The sequence below is a fragment of the Sminthopsis crassicaudata genome, chromosome 5 (genome assembly GCF_048593235.1).
Source record: "Sminthopsis crassicaudata isolate SCR6 chromosome 5, ASM4859323v1, whole genome shotgun sequence".
Lineage (NCBI taxonomy): Eukaryota > Metazoa > Chordata > Mammalia > Dasyuromorphia > Dasyuridae > Sminthopsis > Sminthopsis crassicaudata.
Window position 1 is genome coordinate 60,002,739 of NC_133621.1, and position 13,082 is coordinate 60,015,820.

The 13,082-nt window shown below is 31.3% G+C and overlaps 1 protein-coding gene across 3 annotated transcripts in view; it reads left to right on the forward strand.

Annotated features, from left to right (window-relative positions):
* Positions 1-13,082, forward strand: part of OTUD1 (OTU deubiquitinase 1) — a 171,206-nt gene that overhangs the window by 20,409 nt on the left and 137,715 nt on the right. The window contains exon 2 of one of the 3 annotated variants that reach the window (XM_074266919.1): positions 1,055-1,073. The exons of the other annotated variants lie outside the window; for them this stretch is intronic. The gene's annotated coding sequence lies outside the window, so the exon portion shown is untranslated. Of the gene's footprint in view, positions 1-1,054; positions 1,074-13,082 lie in introns of those variants that run through there. 3 annotated transcript variants of the gene reach the window in all.

Below are 13,082 nucleotides of genomic sequence, written 5' to 3' on the forward strand. Positions count from 1 at the left end.
TAACTATATTCAGAAAAGGGAATGTTAGGCAATTAAAAATCATAGATTGATTAGAACAGAATCTAGTAAGATCATTACTAGAATGATCAGTTGAGTAGCTAATAGTCAAGTCTTGTGGGTTTGACATAAGTGGATTTTGCAAAGCTACTAAGTAGCCAATTCACATTTCACCTCAACTGAGCCCATTCTGATTGAATCCCAAGAGCAATCTTCCTTCCAGAGTCTTCCTTCTGTGATATCCATATGTTCCTCATCATAAACCCAATCCTGCTACCATTGCTGTAATTTGGTACATAATGCTCTTGCTTTCTCCTTCACCTGATGGTGTTTACAAGACAGAGCAATGTGGTTAGGATCATATAGAAGGCCCAGTCTTGTCATTATGCTGGTATAGGAAAATACTTCATTCCTCCATATCCCCCTAATTTCCAATGAAGTCAGATGATTTCTCCTTAGGAAGTGGCTCCAAGAGACCCACCATCCAGAAGCTGTAATTTTTTCCTCTATCATATTTAGCCTCTTGTCTCCTCAGTTTTGCCAGCTCAGTAATCAATGATAGGGACAGAGGTGTTGTTGTTGTTGTTGTTATTTCAGTTCATGATAAGTCATATAGGGAAGCAAGCAGAGGATGTCTGCTTTCTCCAAGGTCCCCAAGGAAGCCAAGAACATCAGCGTGAGCTTCATATACTAGTTGTACTGTACAAGTGCAGCAAAAGTTGGAGGGGATAAAGAAACAATTAGATTGGTAATGGATAAGAATAACAGTGGCTGAAGGCTATCAGTTATTTATTAGTATAGAACTTAACTTTATTTTGTCATTACTATTTTCTTGTTATTTGAATGAGTCCTTGGAAGCCGAAGAAGGAATCATTTATTATAGTGTTTAATGCTGAGAGATTTAAAAAAAATATTATTGCTGGTTAAAAATAAAGGATTCCATTAAGGATCTTGGTTCAAGTAAAAGTAGTTTTGACTAAGGTATCTATCTGTGTGACAATGGAATGGTTAATGACTTTATTAATCACCTTGATTTGTTCATGCTCTCTTTATGCAGAAGAGGCCAGACTGACCTGGGAATCAGATAAAACTGAATGTTCCTTAAGCTGAGCGTATCGTATCGGAAGTTCCCTGCAGTATTGGCATACTGAACCCAGAACTTCCCCTGCTATGCCAGATAACCACCTCAAACTGATTCATATCAACTCCCCGTTCTGAAAACCATCCCAGCCCAGAGATGACCTGATAAGACTACCATGTGATTGCAACTGCCCTCTGCCCACCCTGAGCCCAGTTCTAACTGTGCTCCCATGTATATGTGTCCACTAACTTCGGAGGAATAAAGTCACAGATAGAACCTAACTGGTTTGTCTTTCTTAGACCAAACTTTGGGGGAAAAGGTTGACTTCTGTTAACATGGCAAGTACTTCATCTTGGGTTTAAAAATATTTTCAGTTTAAATCACTTTATTTCTGTTAGGTTTTTTTCCTAAAATTTATCAATACTTATAGTTTAAGGACAACAATGGATTAATATTAGGGAAGCAGAAACTGGAATATTATAAGTAATTAACAAGTGAATAGTCTCCTTCCAGTGTAATGGTGGACCTTTTCATTCCTGTGGCAAAAGGACTATTTGAGGGAGAAGTCTAAGTTTTTTATATGGTCCTTTATTCATGGATAAGTTCTTTAAAAATTATCATTTGGTTTTATATTGGATTATTTGGTTCAGTTAATAAGATCATAAATTTAGAAGGGACCCCAGATAGTATTTAGTTTAGATTCCTACAGATTAGGAAACTGAAAATAAAGGATGCTAAATGAATTGTCCCAGACCACATGGATAGTATCAGAAGCAAATCTTGAACTGACAACATTGGCATATATCTGATCCCACTAGATAATTGTATTTTCGTTTCCATAATTCATCTCCTGACTTACTATGGTATATCTTGGAATAAAAATGAATGTACTTTCTCTACTTGATTCATATTTTAATATCTTAATGCTTTAGTCACTCTATGGTGGTGATTACTTTTTTAAAATTTTTATTAGAGTATAACACAGTTTTGTTTTGATAAGTTAAAACAAGTTTCAAAAATGAGTTATTTCCAAAGACATCTATGAACTAACTCTGACAACTAAAATTTCCTTTTCATTTGTTCTCTAACCTGGCAACTTATACTAATTGCCAGACAGAGTTGTCTTAATTTCTCTTGGCATCTCAAAATCTTGTGACTCTCAGTTCAATAAAAACTATTAATTCAAATTTGTCTTATTAGGATGCTTTCAATTTTTGTTTTTTGCAATACATGAGTAGTTGCATGATTCATATTTTATTTTTAAATTATTATTATAGCTTTTTATTTACAAGATATATGCATGGGTAATTTTATAGCACTGATAAGTCAAGCTTTTTGTTCCAATTTTTCCTTCCCCCACCCCCTCAGTTGACCAATACATATTACATGTGTTAAAGTATAAATTAAATAAAATATATGTATACATGCCCAAACAGTTATTTTGCTGTACAAAAAGAATTGGACTTTGGAATAGTGTATAATTCACCTGTGAAGGAAATAAAAAATGCAGGTGGACAAAGATAGGGGTATTGGGAATTCTATGTAGTGGTTCATAGTCATCTCCCAGTGTTCTTTTGCTGGGTGTAGCTGGTTCAGTTCATTACGGCTCTATTGGAACTGATTTGGTTCAGCTCATTTTTGGAAAGGGCCACATCCATCAGAATTGATCATCATATTGTATTGTTGTTGAAGTATATAATGATCTCCTGGTCCTGCTTATTTCACTCAGCATCAGTTCATGTAATTCTCCCCCAAAATTCTCCTTTCCGAAATCATCCTGCTGGTCATTTCTTACAGAACAGTAATATTCCATAATATTCATATACCACAATTTATTCAGCCATTCTCCAATTGATGAATATCCACTCAGTTTCCAGTTTCTGGTCACTACAAAGAGGGCTGCCACACACATTCTTGCACATACAGGTCCCTTTCCCTTCTTTAAGATCTCTTTGGTATATAAGTCCAATAGTAACACTGCTGGATCAAAGGATATGCACAGTTTGATAACTTTTTGAGCATAGTTCTAAATCATTCTCCAGAATGGCTGGATGTATTCACAATTCCACCAATAATGTATCAGTGTCCCTGTTTTACCACATCCCCTCCAACATTCTGCATTATCTTTCCCTGTCATTCTAGCCAATCTGAGAGGTGTGTAGTGGTATTTCAGAGTTGTCTTAATTTGCATTTCTCTGATTAATAATGACTTGGAGCATCTTTTCATATGACTAGAAATAGTTTCAATTTCTTCATCTGAGAATTGTCCATCTCCTTTGACCATTAGAGTCAATTCCCTATATATTTTGAATAGAGGCCTTTATCGGAACCTTTGACTGTAAAAATGTTTTCCCAGTTTATTGCTTCCCTTCTAATCTTATCTGTATTAGTTTTGTTTGTATAAAACCTTTTCAGTTTGATATGATTCATATTTTCTAAAAGAAAACGTTGAAAATTCATTTGATTGTATTTTAAAATTAACTTTGAAGAAAAAGAAATTAACCCTTTCTAATTTTGTTTAAGTACTTGTAAATGTCAAGCATTTAGATTCATTCCAGCCTAAGGTGAAGAATTTTAACAACTAAGACTCAATACATCCTTCATTTGCCTTTGAGAAAACACTTAATTGACTAATAACTAATCCTTGTAAGACATCTGGTGTTTATGGGCTAGATTTTTTTTTTTTTTCCAGGACTAGGCCTTGAACCTAAATTACTCTGTTTCTCACTGATTAGCCAACAATAGGGGCCAACTCAAATCTATATTGATTGTTTGGGCCCAGTATCTCAGAGTGAAAGTAAATAACAATTGTTTCTTTTTGGGCCAGAAATACCGAGTGTCTTCCCATACCAGACTGACATATTAATATAGGTATGTACATATATATATATATATATATATATATATATATATATATATATATATATATATATATATATATATATATATATATATATATATATATATATATAGTGGCTTTGCACAGTTCTCCTTCATTTAAATCTAATTTATTTGCAAGTAATGGTATCACCTTCCTGATATCATGGTCCTCTTAGAGAATGAAAGACAACCGATAATAATAAATAAAAGCTAAATTAGATGGCGAAACACAATAAAATAGCATTTGTATGCTCTTAGAAGCAAAATAAAGAAATTAATCATAAGTAATATATTTTATTAAATTCAGTGATTTTCTTCTCTAATTCTCATCATGAGGTCCCAGAATAGGCTAAAAGGATTATCCTAAAGCACTTTGCTTTATGGATTGGGACCCCATATGGGGTTCATGTAAATCATGAAATTATGATTTATTATCAGTAAATGTTTGATACATATTTTTTATATTTATATACTTGGGATTGAGTAAACATTTCTTGGGTGAAAAGAGGTTGCAAGTGGAAAAAGTGTAAGAAGCCCTGGTCTAGATTAATCTTTTAAGAAGGAAATGACAATTCATACGTACTTTCTGAATTTGTTTATAGATAATTTTCCTTTAAACATGTTATTTTTCTTAATTTAACTGATACTTTAATCTTTCATGACTATGTTTTTTTGTTTGTTTTTGTTTTTTGTTTTTTTGCTTTTATTAACCATTTCTTTACAAACTGATTTAAAAATTTTAGAAAATTCTTATCCAGAATCAATGTCTCTTATTCTAATGATGCGATTCTCACTTTTTCACGAATGGTTTTTTAGCTTATGATCTTTGTTTCAAAATTTTTTTCATAACCAATAATTTTTGTTTTCTGACCTTCAGCTTTCTTTGTTTCTCCCCACATAGATAACCTAGAATAAGCTTATGATAGGGATAGGAAGAGGAAATAATTGCCTGGTGCCATGTAAAGGTAATCCTCCCAAATAAGAGAAAGCAGGAAGGAGAAGGAATCCCTTTGCTTAGGCATAATATCCCTTATGTATTAGCCCAGCTCAAGGCTTGTTCCAGACCAAGAAAAGCATCAATAAGCTTTAATCAGTAGATATAAAATTTGGACTTGTTGAGGAGTTGGTATTCTCTCTTTAAAAAAAATCATATTAGTATATGAATGTAAGGGGATATTATTATTCTACAAGGAATGAGCAGGCTGATTTAAAAAAAGATTTATATGAACTCATGTTCAGTGAACTGAGCAAAACCAAGAGAACATTGTACATAGTAGCAGCAAGATTGTGTGATGATCAACTCTGATGAACTTGGCTCTTTTCAGCAATACGGTGACTTAAGGCAATTCCAGTAGACTTGGGATGGAAAATACCATCCACATCCAGAGAGAGAATTATGAAGACTGAATGTGGATCAAAGCAGAATATTTTCATCTTTTTGTTGTTGTTTTTACTTGTCTTTCTTTCTCATGTTTTTTTTTTTCATTTGGTCTGATTTTTCTTATACAACATGACAAATATGGAAATATGCTTAAAAGAATTGCACATATTTAACATATCAGATTGTATGCTGTTTGTGGAGAAGGGAGGGAAGGGAAGGAGGAAGAAAAATTTGGTACACAAAGTTGTGCAAAAATGAATGTTGAAAATTATCTTTACATGATTATGGAAAAATAAAATACTATTGAAATGGGGAAAAATCATGTTAACCAAATGTTTATTTTACTTTTCATAACAGCAATTCCTTATTTCATTTATTAATTTAGTGGGTTTTCTTTTATGTTCAGTTTTATTAATCTACCTTTAATTTTCAATTTGGTGTTTGGGGATTTTTAATTTGTTCTTTTTTCTAGGTTTTTAAAAAGTTGCATACCCAATTAATTGGTTTGTGTTTTCTTCACTTTTATTGGTATAAGCTTCTAGAGATATCTCCTCAGATTATTCCTTTTAATGTGTTCTATAATTTTTGGTATACTTTATTATTATTGTAATTCTCTAATAAAATTATGTATTGTTTCTATTATTACTACTTTAGCCCATTCATTCATTTTTTAAAGTTAGGTTATTTAGTCTCCAATTAATTTTTTTCCCTAAATAGTGTTTTATTTTTTCCAATTATGGTTACAAATAGTTTTCAATATTTATTTTTTATGAGATTTTTATTTCCAAATTTTTCCCTCTTCTCCCCTCACCCCAATATGTCTAACAATCTGATATGTTATACACATGTAATCATGTTAAACACATTACATATTTACACATTAGTCTTGCTGTGAAAGGAGAAATAGAACAAAGGAGGAAAATATGAAAAAAAACCCTGCAAAACAAAAAAAAAAGTAAAAGTAATATGTTTCAATCTGTATTTAGATTCTACAGTTCTTTCTGTAGATGTAGGTAGAATTTTCCATCATGAGTCTCATGGAATTGTCTTAGAACATTGAATGGCTAAGAAAAACTATCATATTTGATCATCACACAATATTCCTATTACTTTATACAGTGCTATACTCACTCAGCATCAACTCATGTAAGTCTTTTTTGGATTTTCTGAAATCTGTCTGCTCATCATTTCTTAGAACACAAAAGTATATCATTCCATTCAAATACTATAATTTATCCAGCCATTCCTCAATTGAGGGATATTCCCTCAGGTTCCAATTCTTTGCCACCACAAAAAAGCTACTATAAATATTTTTGTAAGCATAAGTTCTTAGTCCTTTTTTCTTTTTTTATGATCTCTTTGTGATGTAGACCTGAGATAAACAGGATTAAGTACTGTGTCCAGGGTCACACAGCTAGTAAGTATCTGAGGCCAGATTTGAACTCACAAAGATTAGTCTTTCTGATTCAAAGTCCAGTGTTCTATCCACTGTGTCTGAAAATAAATTTATAAAAAAAATAATACAAGTATTGAAAAAGATAGCCTATTTTCATCTTAAAGGAGGCAATGTGGTACATGAGAATCCAAACCACTGGATTTATAATTCACATTCTAGTTCTGTCACTTTTCTTGATACTGTTGGATCCAAGGATTGGTTGTATGGACAGTGTGGTGCTGGCTGATGAGGACCTGTGTTTTTTTGGTGTTAATTGTTAGACTCAGTTGGTTACAGTGTGGTGCTAATAACACCAATGTCACAGGTTCAATCCCTTTATGGGCCATGGATCAAAAAGTATGTATTGATTCTCTTTTGGGCATAGTTCCAAATTGCTCTTTTGGAGTTCACAACTCCACCAACAATGCATTAATGTTTCAACTTTCCCACATCTTTTCTAATAATTGTCATCTTCCTTTTTTGTCATATTAGCTACTCTGATACATGAGAGATAGTTACCTCAGAGTTATTTTAATCTGCATTTCTCCAATCAATAGTAATTTAGAGAAGTTTTTTCATATGACATATTTTCAATTTCTTCATCTGAAAACTGCCTATTCATATCCTTTCACCATTTATCAATTAGGAAATGACTTGTTTTCTTATAAATTTGACCCAATTCTCCATATATATGAGAAATCAGGCTTTTATTGGAAACACTTTCTGTAAAAATTGTTTCTCATTTTTCTGCTTTCCTTCTAATCTTGATTGCATTGATTTTGTTTGTACAAACCATTTTTAACTTAATTTAATCAAAATTATATATTTTGTATCCCATAATATTCTCTATCTCTTGTTTGGTCATAAATTCTTTCCTTCTCCATAGATCTGACAGGTAAACTATTCCTTGCTCTCCTAATTTGCTTATGGTATCACCTTTTATGTCTAAATCATGTACCCATTTTGACTTTATACAGTGTGAGATAGTGATGTCTGTTTAGTTTATGCCATATTATTTTCTAGTTTTTCCAGCAGTTTTCAAATAGTGAAATCACTATCAAATAGTCAAATAGTGAGTACTTATCCCAGAAGTTGAAATCTTTAGGTTTATCAAACAATAGATTACTATAGTCATTTACTATTATGTTTTGTGTACCTAATATATTTCACTGATCCACTACTCCAATAGAACAAAAGGAGGAAAATATGAAAAAACCCTGCAAAACAAACAAAAAAGGTAAAAGTAATATGTTTCAATCTGTATTCAGATTCTACAGTTCTTTCTCTCTAGATGTAGATAGGATTTTCCATTGCTGAGAAAAACTATCATATTTATCATCACACAATATTCCTGTTACTTTATACAGTGTTATACTCACTTAGCATCAATTCATATAAGTCTCTCTGGGATTTTCTGAAATCTAAGTATTAAATAGTTTTGATGATTGCTACTTCCTAATATAATTTTAAGTCTGGTATGGCTAGGTCACCCCAATTAATTTTTAATATGTCTTTCCATGGTTTCTTATTATATATAATTTTGTTGCATTATAATTTGAAAAGTATGCATTTAATATCTATTCTTTTATTTTTTTAATGATGAAGTTTTGTACCCTAATATATCATCAATTTTTATAAAGGTACTATGTATCATTGAGAAAAATGTATATTCCTTTTCCACTTAGTTCTTTCCAGATATCTGTCATATCTAGCTTATATAGGATTCTATTCATCTCCTTGATTTCTTTCTTATTTATTTTTGTAGTTAGATTTATTTAGTTCTGAGAGAGGGAGGTTGAAGGTGCCTCCCCCCCCCCCCATGGATATTATTTTTCCATTTAACTACATTGTAATTTATTTAGCTTTTCCTTTTAAAATGTAGTTGCTGTAGCATTTGGTACATAAAATTTAGTATTGAGATTATTTCATTATCTATGATATTTTTATCATAATGTACTTTCCCTGTTTGTCTCTTTTAATTAAATCTATTTTAACTTTGAGATCATGATTGCTACTTCTTTTCTTTTTTGCATCAGCAAAAGCACAAAAGTTGTATTCTAGCCCTTTATTTTTAATCAATGTGTCTCTCTCTTTAAAAAAAAAAAATTGTTTCTTCTACATTTTTGGATTCCGGTTTTTAATCCATTCTGCTATGTTTCCATTTTGTGGGTGAATATGCCATTTACATTCAAAGTTATAATTAGTAATTGGCTAATTCCTTATATTTTGTTTTCCCTCACTATTCTTATATTTCCTCTTTTTACCTTCTTTCTCCTCAGATGTCTAATATATTTCTAACTACTTACTCCCTAATTTGCACCCCTTTTAAAAATCCCTCCCTTACCTTTTCTTGTTATCCTCATATTTCTGGATCTACTTACCTTATAACAGACCCTTTTTATGCTCTTTCCTTACTCTTCTATTTCTTTATCTGTACACCCTTATGAAAATCCTTTTCCTATCCTATCCCCTCACCCTCCTATTTCTTTGTAAGTTGAATTTTATACTTTTCCAGATGTATATATTATTTCCTCTTTAATCCAGTTCTGATGAGAATATGATTCTAATGTTACCAGCCTTCCATCCAATCTTGCCTCTACTACAACAATTTTTCCATCCATGCCTCATTCATTTGAGATAATTGCTTCATCTTATCTCTTCCTGTCCAATTTTATTTTTTAGGATCATCACATCATATTCAACTCAATGTCTAGCCGGAATACACTCTTTCAAACAACCCAAATAATCATAACATTATTAAGAGTCACAGATAATATTTTGCCATATAAGAAAAAAATAGTTTGACTTCATTAAATTCCTTATAATTGGTCTTTTATGTTTACTTTCTTATGTTTCTCCTGATTCTTATTGGTCAGATTTTCCTTTCAGTTCTGTTCTTTTCTCACAAATTTTTGTTTTTGTTCTGTACTCACAAATACCTGAAAAATCTTTTAATTCATTAACTATTCATTTTTCTCCCATGCAGGATTATATTAATCTTTGCTGGATAATTTGTTCTTGGTTGCAAACCTAACTCCTTTTTCTTTAGAATATCACATTCAAAGACCTTCTGTTTTTTAATGCAAAAGTTTCTAAATTTTGTGTTATCCTGACTGCAACTCCACAGTATTAAAATTCCCCAATTCCTCTCTATCCCTTTATCCTGACTCCAAGTTTCTTGTAATATTTTTTCCTTGACTTGGGAGCTTCAAAATTTGGCTACAATGTTCCTGTGAGTTTTCATCTTGGAATATTTAAGGTGTTGATTGGTGGATTTTTTTCCAATTTCTATTTTACCCTCAAGTTCTAAAACTTCAGAGAAATTTCCCTTAATCATTTCTTGAAATTTATTGTCTAGATTCTTTTTTTGACCATTACTTTCAGGTAATCCAACAATTCTTTTTTTATCATTAAAGCTTTTTATTTCCAAAACATATGCATGGACAATTTTTCAACATTAACCCTTGCAAAACCTTGTGTTCCATTTTTTCCCCCTTTTCCTCCACCCTCTTCCCTAAGATGGCAAGCAATCCAATATATGTTAAACATGGTAAAAATATGTTAAATCCAATATATGCATACATATTTATATAATTATCTTGCTGCACAAGAAAAATCGGACCAAAAAGGAAATAAAAGAAAGAAAATAAAATACAAGCAAACAACAACAAAAAGAGTGAAAATGCTATGTTGTGATACACACTTACTTCTCACAGTTTTTTCTCTGGCTTTCTTCATCACAAGATCATTAGTCCAACAATTCTTACATTGTCTCTCTTCAACCTGTTATTTAGGTCAATTGTTTATATTCTCTTCAATTTTTTTTATTCTTTTGATTTTGTTTTATTATTTCTTGTATCTTATGATCTCATTACTTTCCGCAGAACAACTTGTTTGCAAAAAGAATAGAAACTTGACCAGAAGGTCACAACAGACTGGATCTTGAGCAATAATTGCTGTTTTATACATTTGCTTTATATAATAAATCCCTGTGTTTAACCAGTAATTTTTACTCACTTAAAGCAATTAAGCTTTTTTTTGATTTTCCTTTTAATTCTTGGCTTAGTTTTATAAAGCCTTATAAAGATACTGTAGGATATATTGTTGTTTTTGCATGGATTCAAAAGCAAATACCTATGCTGCATATTTTATTACATATCAGTTTATAGAAGTCTTCAAAATCATTCATTTAAAAATATTAATGTTGTAGTATAAATTGTTTTCATTCTATTTACTTCACTTTGCAGTCATAACTTCATCCTGGTCTTTGCATTTTTTAAAAAAATCATAAATAAAATTTTAAAATCACTTTAAATCATTTAAAATCTCATTTTTAAATCAAAAATAAAAAAATTAAATCAAATTAATTCTTTTTTTTAAATCATAAGTTTAAATTTTAAAATTTCTTATAGCACAGTATTCAATATTACTGTATCATTTCACATACTTCAACTTGGTTTTTTAAAATTTATTTATTTATTTTTAATGCACCTTGCTTTATGAATCATGTTGGGAGAGAAAAATCAGAACAAAAGGGAAAAACCATGGGAGATAAAAAATAAAACAGAATAAAGAAGTAAACATAACATGTGTTGATTTCATTCAAACTCCATAGTTGTTTTTCTGGATGCAGTTGGCATTTTCTGTCCAAAGTCTATTGGGATTGGTTTGGATCACTGAACCACTGAGAAGAATGAAGTTTTTCATAGTTGATAATCGCACATTCTTGCTGTTATTGTGTACAATGTACTCCTACTTCTGCTTGCTTAACTCAGCATCAGTTCATGTAAATATTTCCAGACCTTTCTAAAATCAGCTTGTTCATAATTTTTAATAGAACAGTAATATTCCATTATTTTTACATACCACAACTTATTAAGCCATTCCCCAATTGACATCTACTCATTTTTCAATTCTTTGTTTCCATAGAAAGAGCTGCTATAAACATGTTTGCACATATGGATCCTTTTCCCTCCTTTATGATTTTCTTGGGATACAGACCCAGTACTGGCACTATCGAGTTAAAGGATATGCACAGTTTTAGAGTTATTTGAGCATAGTTCCAGACTGCTATTTAGAATGACTGGATCATTTCACAATCCCACTAATAAAGCATTAGTATCCCAGTTTTCCCATATGCTCTCCAACATTTTTTATCATTTTTCCCTGTCATTTTAGCCAATCTGAGAGGTATGAGGTGATACCTCAGAGTTGTTTTAATGTGCATTTCTCTAATCAAGAGTGATTTAGAGAATTCTTCATATGACTATAGATGGCTTTAATTTTATCATCTGAAAATTGTTCATATCCTTTGACCATTTACCAATTGGGGAATGTCTTGTATTCTTATAAATTTGGCATAGTTCTTTATCTATTTTAGAAATGAGATCTCTATTATAAACACTGGTTATAAAGATTTTCCCCAGCTTTGTACTTCCTTTTTAACCTTGTTTCTGTTGATTTTGTTTGTGCAAAACCTTTATAATTTAATATAATCAAAGTTGTCTATTTTGCCTCATAAAGTTCTCTAGTTCCTCTTTGGTCATAAATTCCTCCCTTATCCAAAGGTCTTGATAGGTAAATTATCGCTTGCTCTCCTAATTTGTTTCTGGTATTATCCTTTATGCCCAAATAATTTACCCATTTTGACCTTATTTTGGCATGTGGTATGAGATATAGATCAATGCCAAGTTTTTGATATATTATTTTCCAGTTTTCCCAGAAATTTTTGTCACATAGTGAATTCTTATCCCAAAAGTTGGAGTTTGGGAACTTATCAAATACTAGATTACTATAGGCCTTGATTATTGTGTCATGTGTATCTAATCTGCTCCACTGATCCACCACTCTTTTTTTTTTTTTTTTTTTTTTTTTTTTTTGCCTAGTACCAAATGGTTTTGATGACAACTGCTTTATAATACGGTTTTAGGTTTGATACTGTTAGGTCACTATCCTTTGTATTTTTCCCCCATTAATTCCCTTGATGTTCTTGACTTTTTGTTCTTCCAGATGAATTTTATTTTTTTTTCTAGTTCTGTAAAGTAAGTTTTGGAAGTTTGATTGGGATGACACTGAACAAATAGAACAATTTAGGCAGAATTATCATTTTTATTATATTAGCTCAGTCTAGCTATGAGCAATCGATATTTTTCCAATTATTTACTTCTGACTTTATTTGTGTGATAAGTATTTTGTAATTGTGCTCATATAGTTCTTGTGATTGTCCTGGCAAGTAGAGACCCAAATCTTTTATTTTGTCTACAGTTATTTTAAATGGAATTTCTTTTTCTATCCCTTGCTGATGGGCT